Source organism: Mus caroli, chromosome 2, assembly GCF_900094665.2.
Source record: "Mus caroli chromosome 2, CAROLI_EIJ_v1.1, whole genome shotgun sequence".
NCBI classification, from domain to species: domain Eukaryota; kingdom Metazoa; phylum Chordata; class Mammalia; order Rodentia; family Muridae; genus Mus; species Mus caroli.
In genome coordinates, this window is record NC_034571.1 from 110,488,886 (window position 1) to 110,502,349 (window position 13,464).

The following is a 13,464-nucleotide window of genomic DNA, read 5'->3' on the forward strand; positions in this document are numbered from 1 at the left end:
TCAAGGTACCTGAATGACAATAGGATTGAGGGATAAAGGCTGCTGATTAAAACTCTCTGAATAAAAGGATTTTTTTTTCTTCAGGGGATGCTTCAAGGGACCAGAGGGAAAGACACACAGGCTCTGTTTCTTGTTTGTCCCATGTTTCACTAACACTGGTTTTGGCAGCTCCTAACTCTATGGACTCAGAGGCATGCCTTACATTTCACTCTGTTAGTCATGCTTAACCTTTTATTAAGAGACTGAAGGAATGTACATCAACCCAAAGGACAGCATTTTGGAACAATTTGAATCCTTGCATGGACTTATGAGTTTTTCCTCTCTATCCCAGTTTATGCACAGAATACTGGAAACGTGTTCACTTCTGGGAATTCTAGTTAACAACAAGGAATAGAGAAATGAAGTGCTCAGAGAGATGATTAATGTGGAGTAGGGGAAACAATGGGTTATTCACTACATTAAAAAAAAATTTCCAAAGATGAGCAAGTGCTTCCATTCCTGTTGCTCTGGAATGGACATAAGGTAAGCACACATGATTTCAATGGAAGAAAGTACCATGACCTTGGTTGTTTGGCACAAGTTCACAGCCACGTCCAAAGAGATTGCCAGGAAATTCCTGTATATACTAATCTGCAATGGAATAACTATTTATAAGGAAGGTCAACAATGTGTTTTCTTTATTTTGACATAACTATATTTTGGTATAAACACATTTTCTAGTAATATATTAAAAATAGTGTCCATATTATTTCATGAGGAGGCAAGTGGAGTTTGGGAAAAAACCCCAACATATATTTCAGGCCCTTTGATAAAAATACTAAGTATACAATAGTAAACCAATCAGGTTTGGTCCTTACCCACAAGCAGTTCAGGCTTTCAAAGGACCAAGCAAATAACGAAATAACCAAGTGAATAGTTAAATATGTATTATGATGTGTAAGGAAGGAGAAAGTTGCTCAGAGGGAGAATTTTTATTGAGTGTTGAGTGAAAAGTTCTCTGTAGGTCTCAAGGATAAGAAAGAGTCAGTTAGTAATAGCACATGCCTGTTTGAAGTCTAGAACAAGAATGCTGTGCATCTAGACAGCATTAACAACTGTGCATAACCTTAGAAAAGATGCAGCAGAGATGTGGAACTGAGATTGGTTCAATAGAGCTGGGGATAGCAAGGAAGGGGAAAGCTATGTACAATGTCTGTTGGGGATGCTCATCTAAGCCCACCAGGAACACTTGGATCATTTTTATAGAAAATGACATTCCAGTAAAAAGGAATTGCTAGGCAGTTCATTTTGCCATAAATTATGATCTCATCCCCAAATACCCATTCTAACATTTTGACTGGGAGTATAAAATATCATGGAAAGGCCTCTCAGAATCAGGAATAAATCAAGGTAGTGATGGTGAGTGTTTGCAATGTAAATAAAACACAGACTGTAAATTGAGTTCGTCTATTAGATGAACAGGTACTCTTCAGTGGAGATTAATTTGATGAGATTGATTGATCTTTTTAAAATGGTTTTTGCTATGAGGTGTTGGAGCATTCAGTCAAGAACTTCAAAGATCTCAACACTTTCTCTACCTTGTCATGTATCTTAGCTTAAATTCAAGGTAAATGGGCCTTATGAGATAGGAAAGGGCAGACTTGACTAGGACTAGTGTTTCCTTGTCATGTAAATGTTAAACCAGGAAGGCTGTGTCCAGAGCACTGTCAGTGCTGCAGGAGCCCCATGTATTTCAGCCGTACTCAAGATGAAAGATGACAAGATAAAGAGATCAGAAGTGCAGAGTATGTCAGCATGACTGAACTTCAAGGCAAACTTATACTGAGGTCAAGGAAATTAATTGAGCCTAAGTCTAAACTTATTTCCGGCTCTTTGAGCTTAGAGGTAGTCCTGGAAAGATTATATAACAAGCAAGAACATTTCTTAAAAGTCCTTGGCTGTGTGGGCACAATGTTATCATTCTGGAGAGTCAACTGAATGAGTTGACTCAACATAAATTTGAAACATGGGAATTAAATATCTCTAAATTACCCCGTGAAAGATATTTGGAAATGTTTTCATGGCTCAGGAGCTGCAAGATTGACCCATCTAAGCATGAAGCCATGACCCTGTGTATATTATAATAGTTCTCATGTTTTTATATTTTAAAAATGACTTCTACCATACTATTCATTGTATAAAACCATTTGGATGTCAAATTAAACATACATATGTAAAAGAAAAATATGATAGGAGGGACTTTAATGAAGGAATACCTCCATAATCTAGAACATTCTAAGATCTATAGGAAAAGGCAACTTTTCATTGACCTGGGACTCTATTGGAGTATCATACCTGGGCAGGGTTCTCTGCAGAACAAATAGAATTCAGTTAGCTTAATTGGAAAAGAAAGTAGTTGAAAGAAATTTAGTCTCTCACAAGATTCATTGGAGACCCAGATTATCAGAGTGGAAGCTATGTATGCAACTAGGTATGGTGCCCTAGCCCCAGTCCTGAGGCTGCCTTAAGAAAATTTTTGTGCTACTGAGCTTAGCCCAGGCCCAGACCCACCAATATCAAATCAACTGTTGTGGCTAGATGGCACAGTTTCTTCATTCTTGGAGTCAACTTCTTCCACATCCTTCATTGAATGTTGTGTCTGCATACCCTCTCAACTACAAGTAGAAAATTTCCTAATCACAGAAATTGTCATAAAAACTGAATGAATTTGCAAATAAATATCTAAACAAGGAACTGAACAGATTTGTGGTGATTAAAAGCACACAATACTCTTGCAAAAGACCCATGATAGTATGCATGTTTGGTAGTTCACAACCACCTGTAGTTGTAGCTCCAGAGGATTGGATACCTTCTCATGGCCCCTGATGTTGCAAGCATGCATGTGTGCATACCAACACAGAGACACACCTAATTTAAAAATAAAAAATAAAACAACATGAAAAAACCCCAAGTATACATAAGTGCTTGCTGCATGGTTTGTTTGGTTTCTAGTCAATTAAAATAATTTTCTTTTATATATAAAGTAAAATTTTAGTTGCCATGAGTCCTATAAAAACAATGTCTTTAACAACTGGTTCCTGCCCTTATTTTTGCTTGCCTTATGATTTAAAAATGAATGTTGTTTTTTTCTTGTCCTTTTCACATTTAGTATGGAATCCTCTTTCCAATCCTTGGCTTGATTTGTGGGACCAAAGGGCTCATTACTACAACTGCAGAAAGCCATAAGCAAAGGGAGTTTGTGAGACAGACTGTAACCAGACTCAGCCTTGTTTGACCATCATGACCACAGTGAATTGCTGGGTGGCACCAGCAAGCTCATTGGCACCTTTGCACATGGCAATAGAACCTGGTAATTTGGGTAGATTGAAAATGGGTAAGGAATTGCCATTATGCTCCATCTAGGTGTGTGTGTGTTTCGGGGAAGGATTGAGGTATAGGAGGGAGGAAATGAGAAAAGGATAAAGGGAAAGGAAGAGAGACGAGAAAAATTCTAGCCTGGGCTAATTTTATGTTTTGTTTATGAGTTGTGGGTGTCTTCCTATATCCATGGATCACAGTATTGTTAGCAGCTCTCTTACTGATGCCCACTGAACTGGATTACTGAATAGCTTTGTTAACCCTATTTCTTTGTCAAAAGACTTGTAACAGAAATCATGGGATTCAAATACTATAATAGATTCATCCTTCAAACAACCAATGTAACAGTATGATGAGCAAAGGGGGAAGGAGCAGTGGGGTCCCTAGAAGAGATGTGTGGGAGGAGGAAGAATTAGGTCTTTTGATACTGTGGATTTCAGATAAGTCTCTATGTGGCTTTTGTTTGAAATCACAGTCTTAAGATAGAAGAAAATTCCTGAGAACTTGTGGCTAGACACAGCAAGAGATTGACCAGTTTCACTCTACTGAATTCCTCCTTGATGAAGACATGGTTTGACAGTGTGCCCGACTTCACTTTGACTCTCTCCAAGATAGAATCAGATTAGGCAATGAGCCTATAGCCAAGATTTGGGACAACTGGACCTTCCATTGCCTCTTTTATTTCATTTTCTGCATGCAAAACTAAAGTTTAGTATCTGGTATACCACACAAGAATCTTGGCTTAGTGTGAGATTGGGAAGATCATGTTTAGTTAAGAATGACTGATTATTTACCAAGCATAGTGATTTGTTTCTCTCAAGCTTTTGCTGACAAACTCAAAGTTGTCAAATCCCCTTCTGATTTAGAAACAGAATCTCAAGAAACAGGCAGGAGTATCATCCATTGTGTCCACTCTGCCTCTCCTAAGAAGGGACAGAAATAACTCCTCATTGTAAGGAATATAACGAGGTGCAGAAGCCAAGAATCTCATCATATAATGTTCCATTCCCACATTCACCCTTTTATCTGTTTATATCCCTGTGATAAGGCAAAGAGAGGGCATTGCTCCCTCCCTCTCTGACATTAGCTGTGAAAACATCCAGTGGCTTCTTGGTATTCTCCCCTTGTCTCTATCTGTTGCTGCAGTTTTGCATGCCAGGACAGTGACCCCGTTGAGTCTGCAATAACACTTGGCTCCTCTCTCAATGTCTTCTCTTGTATTGGAAAATAAGGAAAAACTTAACTTAATCTGGGTTTAGCCTACAAAAATATTTTAGCACTGAAAATAAATTATCTAAATGTGTTGGGAGACATTCCATTTTCTAGCTAAATGCTAAGGAGAGAACCATATGGGTGTGACATGCACATGCCCATGGAGGTAAGAAAATATTCTCAAAAGATGGGGCCACAGAAGAGAGGATTGTGGTAGTTATGAGGCTTAACATGAGTCCTGGCTTTGTGTAGGGAATCAGAGAGTCTTGAGCGAATGTGTACTGTTGATATGGCATGGCCATGTCAAGGACCCCAGTGTCTCAGTCCCATGGGAACGGCAAATGCTTCTCTAGCTTGGGCTCAGGGAAGTGGTAAAGGCTTGCCTCCTGGTCTGCATGTCCTCATTGATGGTATGTGCAGAAAATGTCCACAGTATCTTTCTGCCTCTCACCCCCAACTACTTACAACCCGAAGACTGCTCACCCTGCAGAGTCTGTTCCTACCAAAGTTAACTAAACCTGCCTACTTAATTCAGAAGTATACCACAAACCCTACCTTCTTGTTCACTTGTATGCTATTACCTCTCTTCCTTACTAATCTGTATATAGTAAACATGCCAAGCTTCCAGAGTGCTATGGCTTCAGAGAGCTCAGTCCATCAAACCTCAGCTTTTCTGTATGTCTATGTGTTTGACTTTTCTTCATCCTCTCACCATGCCAACTAGGTCAGTCTCTGGAGTTTTGCAGGATGTGGCAGCTTTGTGTGATAACTATTATGCTACACTCTCAAGTAGGCCGCCCAGGTCAAGGACATCATTCAGGCTTATCCTGCGAGCCATGTTCCTGACATGCAGTGGGATAGTCTATTTTGACAAAATCATCTGGATTTGTAAATTGTGATTGAGTCTCCCTTTCTTTCTATTTTCATGTCACCCTTCTGTTTCTCCTTGTAACCATCCCTCTCATCACTGGCTCAATAGAGGGGTTTTGGGGAACATCCTAAGTCAATGATAGCGATGGCACTACCAAAAAGACCTATTCATTATGTACTTCTCATGTGATGGACAATCTTCAAACAGCCCCAGGATGCAAACTTTTTCTCTATTTCCCAGTAAGGAAACTAGCACAGGGGATCTGATGGTTTACCTGAGCACTGCCTCATCTAATGATGAGGAACAGGTTTTAAACAGGAATCGTTTACTTTCACTTTTTACCTCATCTTAGCCCCAGATTCTCAATGGGATTTGATTTCTCAACTATGATTGACATTTCTCATTTTCGACCTTGCCTAGTGCCTCAGCTTCTTTTAAAACATTTCTATTAGCATATATTAATTGCGTATAATGATGGGTTTCATAGTGGCATGTTTATACATGCTTGTAATATATTTTGATCATATTCTTGCCCTTTTCCACCCAGACCCTTATCTCTTTGTACATTTTTCTAATTATTATTTTTTTTAATTTCTGGTGATGCAATGAGTTTCATTTGGATTGCTTACAAAATTATGGGTGAGTGATTATTTATGAAACATGCTCACTTTACCAGTGTCTATACCACTGAAGGAAATATTTCTCCTTTCCCAAGAAACCATCAATTACCTATAAATCCTCAGCGAAAGGGTGGGGCATTGTGGGTTTCTCCCCTTTCCAAAAGAGGATGTTGACTGGCCCAGCCTGGTGCCAGTCTTCTTCAGATGGTAGTATTGGCTGTGAGGTCAAGAATGTAACACCCATGTCATGTCTGACAGAAAGTATTCCATAACACTGCACTGTCCTCTGGCCCTCTGGCTCCCAGTAGTCTCTCTGTCCTCTCTTCTGTGGTGTTCCATGAATTGTGGCGTGGGTGATATCCATCTTTCATGCATGGCTGATCCCTTAGCTCTCACGCAGAGCCAGCACTTTACACAGCTGTTGGCCTCTGTACTGATTACTCCCATCTAAACTGTCTCAGGCAAGAGTCAGCAGCACACATCCAGCATTGCAGTCTCCTCCATGGCAAATGTTTGGCTCAATTAGAAGTGTTTTAAGTTTATATTTAAGATTTTAAAGACTTAGAACTCTTTCATTAAAAATGCCCTCATTTCAGCCTATTTGCAATCTATTATTATTCCCATTTTAAAATGAGAAAAATGTTCTGTTCAAAGGGTAACGCGTTGGATCCTCAAAGCCTGCAAATTTTCCCAGGTAGGAAATATTTCCATAGTTGGAATGGCTGTATTACTTTGTATGGCTATACCAGTATGATTCTTTCTCTAAAATGGTCTAGCTTGAGGCACTATTTTTTGTGGTCAGCCCATTCAAGTGTATCAAGGTGAATGTGGAGTGCTACTAACAGCTACCACTGTCTAACAGCATGGTAAGTTGTGCATTGTGTTATCAGGAATGAAGCTTTAGTTTCATGAAGAGTAGCAATTCCTTAAGTAAGGTAGGCACTTTGGAAATAAATGATATTTAACTTTCTCCACCTGCAGAACTGAAAGCTCCAGCTAAAGCATTTTATCTTCCAACACATTAGAGTTGCCTGATGAGCCTTTTCATTCGTTATTTTTAAAATGCATCTTTCTTCTCTCTCTCTCTCTCTCTCTCTCTCTCGCTCGCTCGTACGTTCTCTCTCCCTCCCTCCCTCCCTCCCTCTCTCCCTCCCTCCCTTCCTTCCTTCCTTTCTTCCTTCCTTCCTTTTTGTGTGTATATGTGTGTAGAGCTGAGAGGACAGGCTGTGGGAGCTATCTCTCTCCATCTACAATTTGGGCTCCAGGTTGCTTAACCATGTTGCTGGCCCTGGGTGAGTCTTTGAACCTTTAGGCTGCCCCAGTCTCACCTAGGAACAATGAATTAGACAAGAGGCTTGGAAATAGCATTTCTACAATTTTTGTAGAGCTTCTGACAATGCAACTATAAGTGACAACTGGTAGAGAATGTCAAGAAGACCACAGAATGCCAGGGCCAAAAGAATGGGAATGGGTGGGTAGGGAAGTGGGGGGCGCTATGGGGGACTTTTGGGATAGTATTGGAAATGTAATTGAGGAAAATATGTAATAAAAATATAAAAAAAAAAAGAAGAAGAAGACCACAGAAATAATGCTGTTGGATATTAGAGGATGATAAAGGAGAGATCAGAGTTGGGGAAGATGTTGTCAATGGAGTATTGAGAGATGGATTTTGGATAGTGCCCTGGATATAAATGATATAAATGATGTGGAAAATATTGGTGTGTCTCTTCTATATTTTGACACCTAGTAATGCTTATCTTGACCTAATGACATAATGTATTGCTTGAAAGATTCTGCTTTATTGGACAGATCCAGTCTATTCTGTGGCTCCAATATTTGTCTCTTTGAAACCTTACTTACAGCTGTTGTGATTTCCTATTATATGTCACTGTGTATGTCCACATATACTCATGTTGGGGAATTATATAAAGGATCGCTCAAACATATTGTATAAAAGGGTTATACAGGAAATAAAATGTTTAACCACCCTAATCACATTTTGTAAATAACACCTTTGTTATTTAATTCTCTTCACAATACACAAAAGATCTCATTTTTTCAGAGAAACACGGTGTCACAGCAAGGTCAGGAAGACAGCACAGCCATACAATGAGCTGTTCCAGATCCTGAATTAGCAGCAAAAATTCCTAATTGCTTATTTAAGGTTCTGCAAGAAATCAAACATGGTAACAAAAGAGTCTCTCCATTTTTTCAATTAATAAGAGTATTTTTAGAGACTATTTCATGGTTATTTATTGTAGTAAGTCTTTATTTTCCTTTGAAATGCACTAAATCATGCCCTAATCTCTTTGCTATAATTTTTCCATGGAAAGAAAACAACATTTGAGTTGATGCAATTTCAGTATGTTGGGAGCTAAATCTCCTGTTTCAGGTGCCTGGGGATGCTGGTAACTGAGCCAGGGATTTGTTCTTTCCTGGGGAAAATCATGGCAGTTTAGAATCACCAAATTCCTTGCTGACAACTCCAAGTAATTCAAATTCTTTCCTTTAGTCCTTCTTTTCCTGTGCAAATAATATCTACTTGGTTTTAGGATCCTATTCTAAGTGGTTATTTCTCAAGTTTCCCTCTTCAAATTCCAATCTTAACTATAATTCTCCAGGCTCTCATCATTTTGCTAGTTGACCCTCATTCTCTCTAGAAAGAGGTCACATATATGGAAAGGAAGGAAGAGCTTTTCAAGATGTCAATTCATAGCAACAGCCATTGGTAGTGGAGAGAGAGGGGGTACATAACATCACAGGTAAAAGATGGTATCTCCTCTCTATGCTGAAGGTGGATGAAGGAAGGAAGTAAAAATATGACTCAGCTGGGCGTGGTGGCACATGCCTTTAATCCCAGCACTTGGGAGACAGAGGCAGGCGGATTTCTGAGTTCAAGGCCAGCCTGGTCTACAAAGTGAGTTCCAGGACAGCCAGGACTACACAGAGAAGCCCTGTCTCAAACACTCGCCCCCAAATATGACTACAGTGTCCCCTTATTTCATGACACTGGATATTTGGGGATAGGGAAAGAGGAAGTTCAGGGATGTTCCTTATACTCACAATCTGGCCTCCTCACATACATGAAACCAAAGAAGAAGAAGAAGAAGAAGAAGAAGAAGAAGAAGAAGAAGAAGAAGAAGAAGAAGAAGAAGAAGAAGAAGAAGAAGAGGGGAAAGGGGAAGGGGAGAGGAAGGGAAAGGGGAAGGAGGAGCAGGAGGAGGAGGAGGAGGGGAAAAAAGCAGAAGAACTTGGTTTCCTCAGATTAGTAGACCATCAGAAATAACAATTATTTATAAGCATAATCTTTAAAAGCTACCAGTCCTAGCCATGTTTCATCCAAGTATCAACCAGAGACCTTGTCAGATCAACAGAAATAAGTCCTTAGCCATGTGATTGCTTATATAATTCATTTAAAATTTCCACATGATAGAAGAAAAGAGTTCAAATGTGGCATCTTAATGAAATTAAATGTAAAGTCGATTCAAAATAGTAAAAGTGAGTAGTATAAGGATGGATATATGGATATACAGAGCTAAATCAGAAGAGAGCACTTGTAGAGTTGTCACATTTCCTGGGAGGAGCTTCTAGTTCTCACCTGGTGAGCCTCTTGAATGTGGAAGGTTGTCAGACAAGCTCCCTTTCACATACTGGGGATCCCAATGTTAACAGAAAACAAAGCTAGACTGGAGCTAGAAGTAGCAGAGGAAAGGTCCAGAAACGAAGGAAAGAGAAGGTTTCCTAGTGTGCTACATACCATCTGATGGAGAATTGTCACTCTTGTTTATGGTGTGCCTGGATCTCATTGGATGCAATTGTGCTCCATTCATCTTTATGTTGTATATAACACAGTTCCCTTAGTTGATTGTAAGGAATAGATGAACGGAGTCACTTGTGGAGGTGTTTACTGGCTTCTCTGGCTGTGAAATCAGGGCTGAGTGTACCCTCTCATCTTTCACCCACTTCAGAGCTGAAACCAGTCCTTCAGAGTGTCTCACCTCTAGGTTCGAACCAAATGATGCTTGCCTTTGGTTTTTGGAGAAAAGACTGCAGTGGACAGTTAAACTGACTTAAATTTAGCAGCATTGGGCAAGAATAGCAATGTTCTAATCCTGTTTCCTCCTACGGAATGTGAGTTGTGGTCAGACTAATATGTTTTTGCCTCCTGTGACTTAGATCAAATTTCACAGGCCAGACAGGGCGTAGGGAGCCAGGCATCAGCAGCAGCCATTCTCCCTGGTAAACAGTGTCACACCTTCCTTGGATGCCTCAGGGCACCGTGTGTGCCCTGGCATTAAGACGTAGCACCAGGGCCTTTCTGTTTCCCCTGCCTTGTTTCTCTGCCCAGTGTTCATGTGGAGTTTGGCTTCCTATTCTTAGCACTGGGTAAGGCAATGCTGTGCAGGTGTGAGAGATGCACACAGAAGAGCCTCCAAGAGGCTGCTTCAGAAAAACACTCCCAGGAATGGGTTTGACTCAGTTTTAGACTTCACTTTCAGTAAGAAAACAAGGTCACTGGCTCTGAAATGTTCACCAGAGGAGGCTGAATTGGCCTTGAAGTGTAATCGGACTTGGGGCAACTCTATTGCTACCAAGCTGACCAGAGATGTTAGAGAAGCAGAGTGTCTCTATATGCAGAAAGGAACAAGAAAAGCTGAGTTCCTTCAGGGGTTGCTGTAGAGAAACACCTGCTCAGACACCTACTGGGATTTAAGAGTTTGCTCTTCCCCCTACAGAAGCTCAAAAATCTTTGCCTACCTAGAAACAAAGGGGCCATTTCTCCCACCATACTTCAATAACTCTTGCTCATGGAGTCAAAATCCAATCAGGAAAAAAGGGGGATTTTTTTTTAACTCTCAGAGGAATAAACTGATTTTTTTTTATTCCTTCCTAGAGCTTTCTCACAGCTTCAACTGTTAATTTACTCAAAGAATACGACCTATATAAAGCAATGATGAGATAATCAGACTGTTTCTAGAAACAGGAACTAGGACCCATACCTAAAGTCTTAGAGTTGGCTACCTATTGTTGAGGTAAGCATCATGACTAAAAGCAGCTTGGTGAAGAACAGGTTTATTTCATCTCACACTTCTTAGTTTATCCTGAAAGAAAGTCAGGGCAGGAAGTTGGGACAGGAGGGAACCTGGAGGCAGGAAACGTAAGCCAAAGCTATGGAAGAACGCCGCTGGCTGACTTTCTCCTCCCAGCTTGCTCAGGTTGCTTTCTTATACACCCAGGACCACCGCCTAGGTGGGATGGCACTGTCCATAGTGAGATGGGCACCTCCTCATTAATCAACAATTGAGAGAATGCCCCACAGGCCAATCTGATGAGGACATTTTCTTTGTTGGGTTTCCCTTCTCAGACGACTCAAGCTTGTCAATAACAACAAGGACAAAAATACCTGACCAGTGAACCTAGAAAAGAGTGTATGCTCATGGGGGTGATAAACAAGAGAAATTTAAGGAGGAGACAGATTTAACTGACACTTATTAATCTTGCAGGCCTGGGTCATAAACCAAGCACAACAAGGCTTACACAATCAGTTGAGAGCTCTCTGAATTTCCTGTAGACTTGTCTTAATCCATGCTGGGGAAAATGGTATTCATCTAATAAAAATCATAGACTTTAGGCTTATAAAATATTAGCATCCTGTCAAAGTGTAGCTCTAAAAGAAAATAAGGAAACCACTGAAATCAAACTAATGCAGCCTAGTTAGTTGTCCCCACTAGCTAGACCGATGTTCTTTGCCTGGGCTAGCTGGCCAGTAAGTTTGGGCCCCAGGGATCTCTGCACAGTGACTCACTGGCCTGCAGTAGCTAGACCAGCCCTTTTGTGGTTGCCAGGCTTTGGTGTGTCAGCTCTTGGTCTCTTTTCCCTCGTAGAAAAGATTAAAAAGAGCAGACATCAGTATGAGAACTTGGGACTCGGATGAGGAACCATCCCTTAGAAATTATTATTAAAATTAAACAAAGGCATTAAAATCACTAATAAACAACTAATCTAGAGGGACGCATGATTGGAAGATGTTCTTAAGCACAGGAAAATGGGTCAGTGCAAACTGGAGCGCCATTTCCATAAGACCTTAATAGCACTGTGACATTTACAGGAACATTTATTTTGATTGGTTCAAATGAGATGTATTTTTAGTAGTTTCAGAAATTAGTAAACAAGAAAATCAAATCAAATCGTTGAAATTTATATGAGTTTTTTTCCTAGTAGAGGGAATTGAGCTTTTAGGAATACTGCATCAGAATTGGGAAGGTTTCCATCTTATACTATTACTTTGTAAGATATTGCATTTCTTCCTAGAAGAACTCAGCCAGCTTCTCCTTTGGGAACAGTTAGATGCTATAAGCAGCCAATCGGTACAATGAGCCATACAGAAGCACATGAAGTGGTGTCTCTTCCCCAAGAACTCATCAGAGAGACAGACAGGAGCAGAAATGGGAGAAAGACACTTCAACATCAACAAAGCCAGGGCAGGGGTGGGAAAAGAGACTGTTGAGCCTTGTGTCTAAAACTGACTTGCTGAACATTAGAATTTTCTAATGACCATTTCACCAAATGTACTTTCCTTTAAACTTTAGATATTTTTATTATCTTCCTGCCTTCCATTTTAGGGATGTTTTAATTGTCTTTGTTCTAGATCTGTGCTATAGTGGGTATGGAAGAATAGAGAAGGGAAAGAAAATTGAAGGCATGTGGAGACATTCATGAATCTAAGTCTAGAATCAATTAATTTTCACTAATAAGTTTAATAAGTTGTTTGAAAGAAAATTATTTATAAAGATTTTTGTGATTATGTACATGACTTATTGAAATATACTCTTTATAATTTGAACATAGGTTTACCTGTAAGTACAGATAGATTCAGAAGACTGTGGGCCAAATGAAGTCAGTTACAGGTCTCTGGGAACAGTTGGTAGCCACTGGTGTGAAAACATTGACAAATCCATTTTCTCTATCTATAGACTGATGGCCAACAAGGGCATGCAAAAGTGGAGGAGCTATGGATAAAGGACAGTCATGGGGAAAGTGAATCTGAGAGACTACTTTCAAACTCACAAGCTACTTTCCCACAGTTTCATAGACTCCAATAAAGGATATGAGACTTCTCTCTGGTTCATTGACAAAGGAATTTAACACACATGCACACTCCCACACACATATAGATACACACATGCACATATGCACACATGCACGTGCACTCCAGTATCTGGAGCTACAATGCCAGCATCTCCTGTCTCAGTTCACAGAGAGTGACACACAGACAAATAGTATGGCTTCCCACACAGTGCTGTGTTATGGACGAGACATTGTGAGCTGAGCAACTTGTGTTATTTTTTGCAATAGACAGTAAACCTACCTTTCTATTTGCTGAAATAAGACATTACCTAGTAA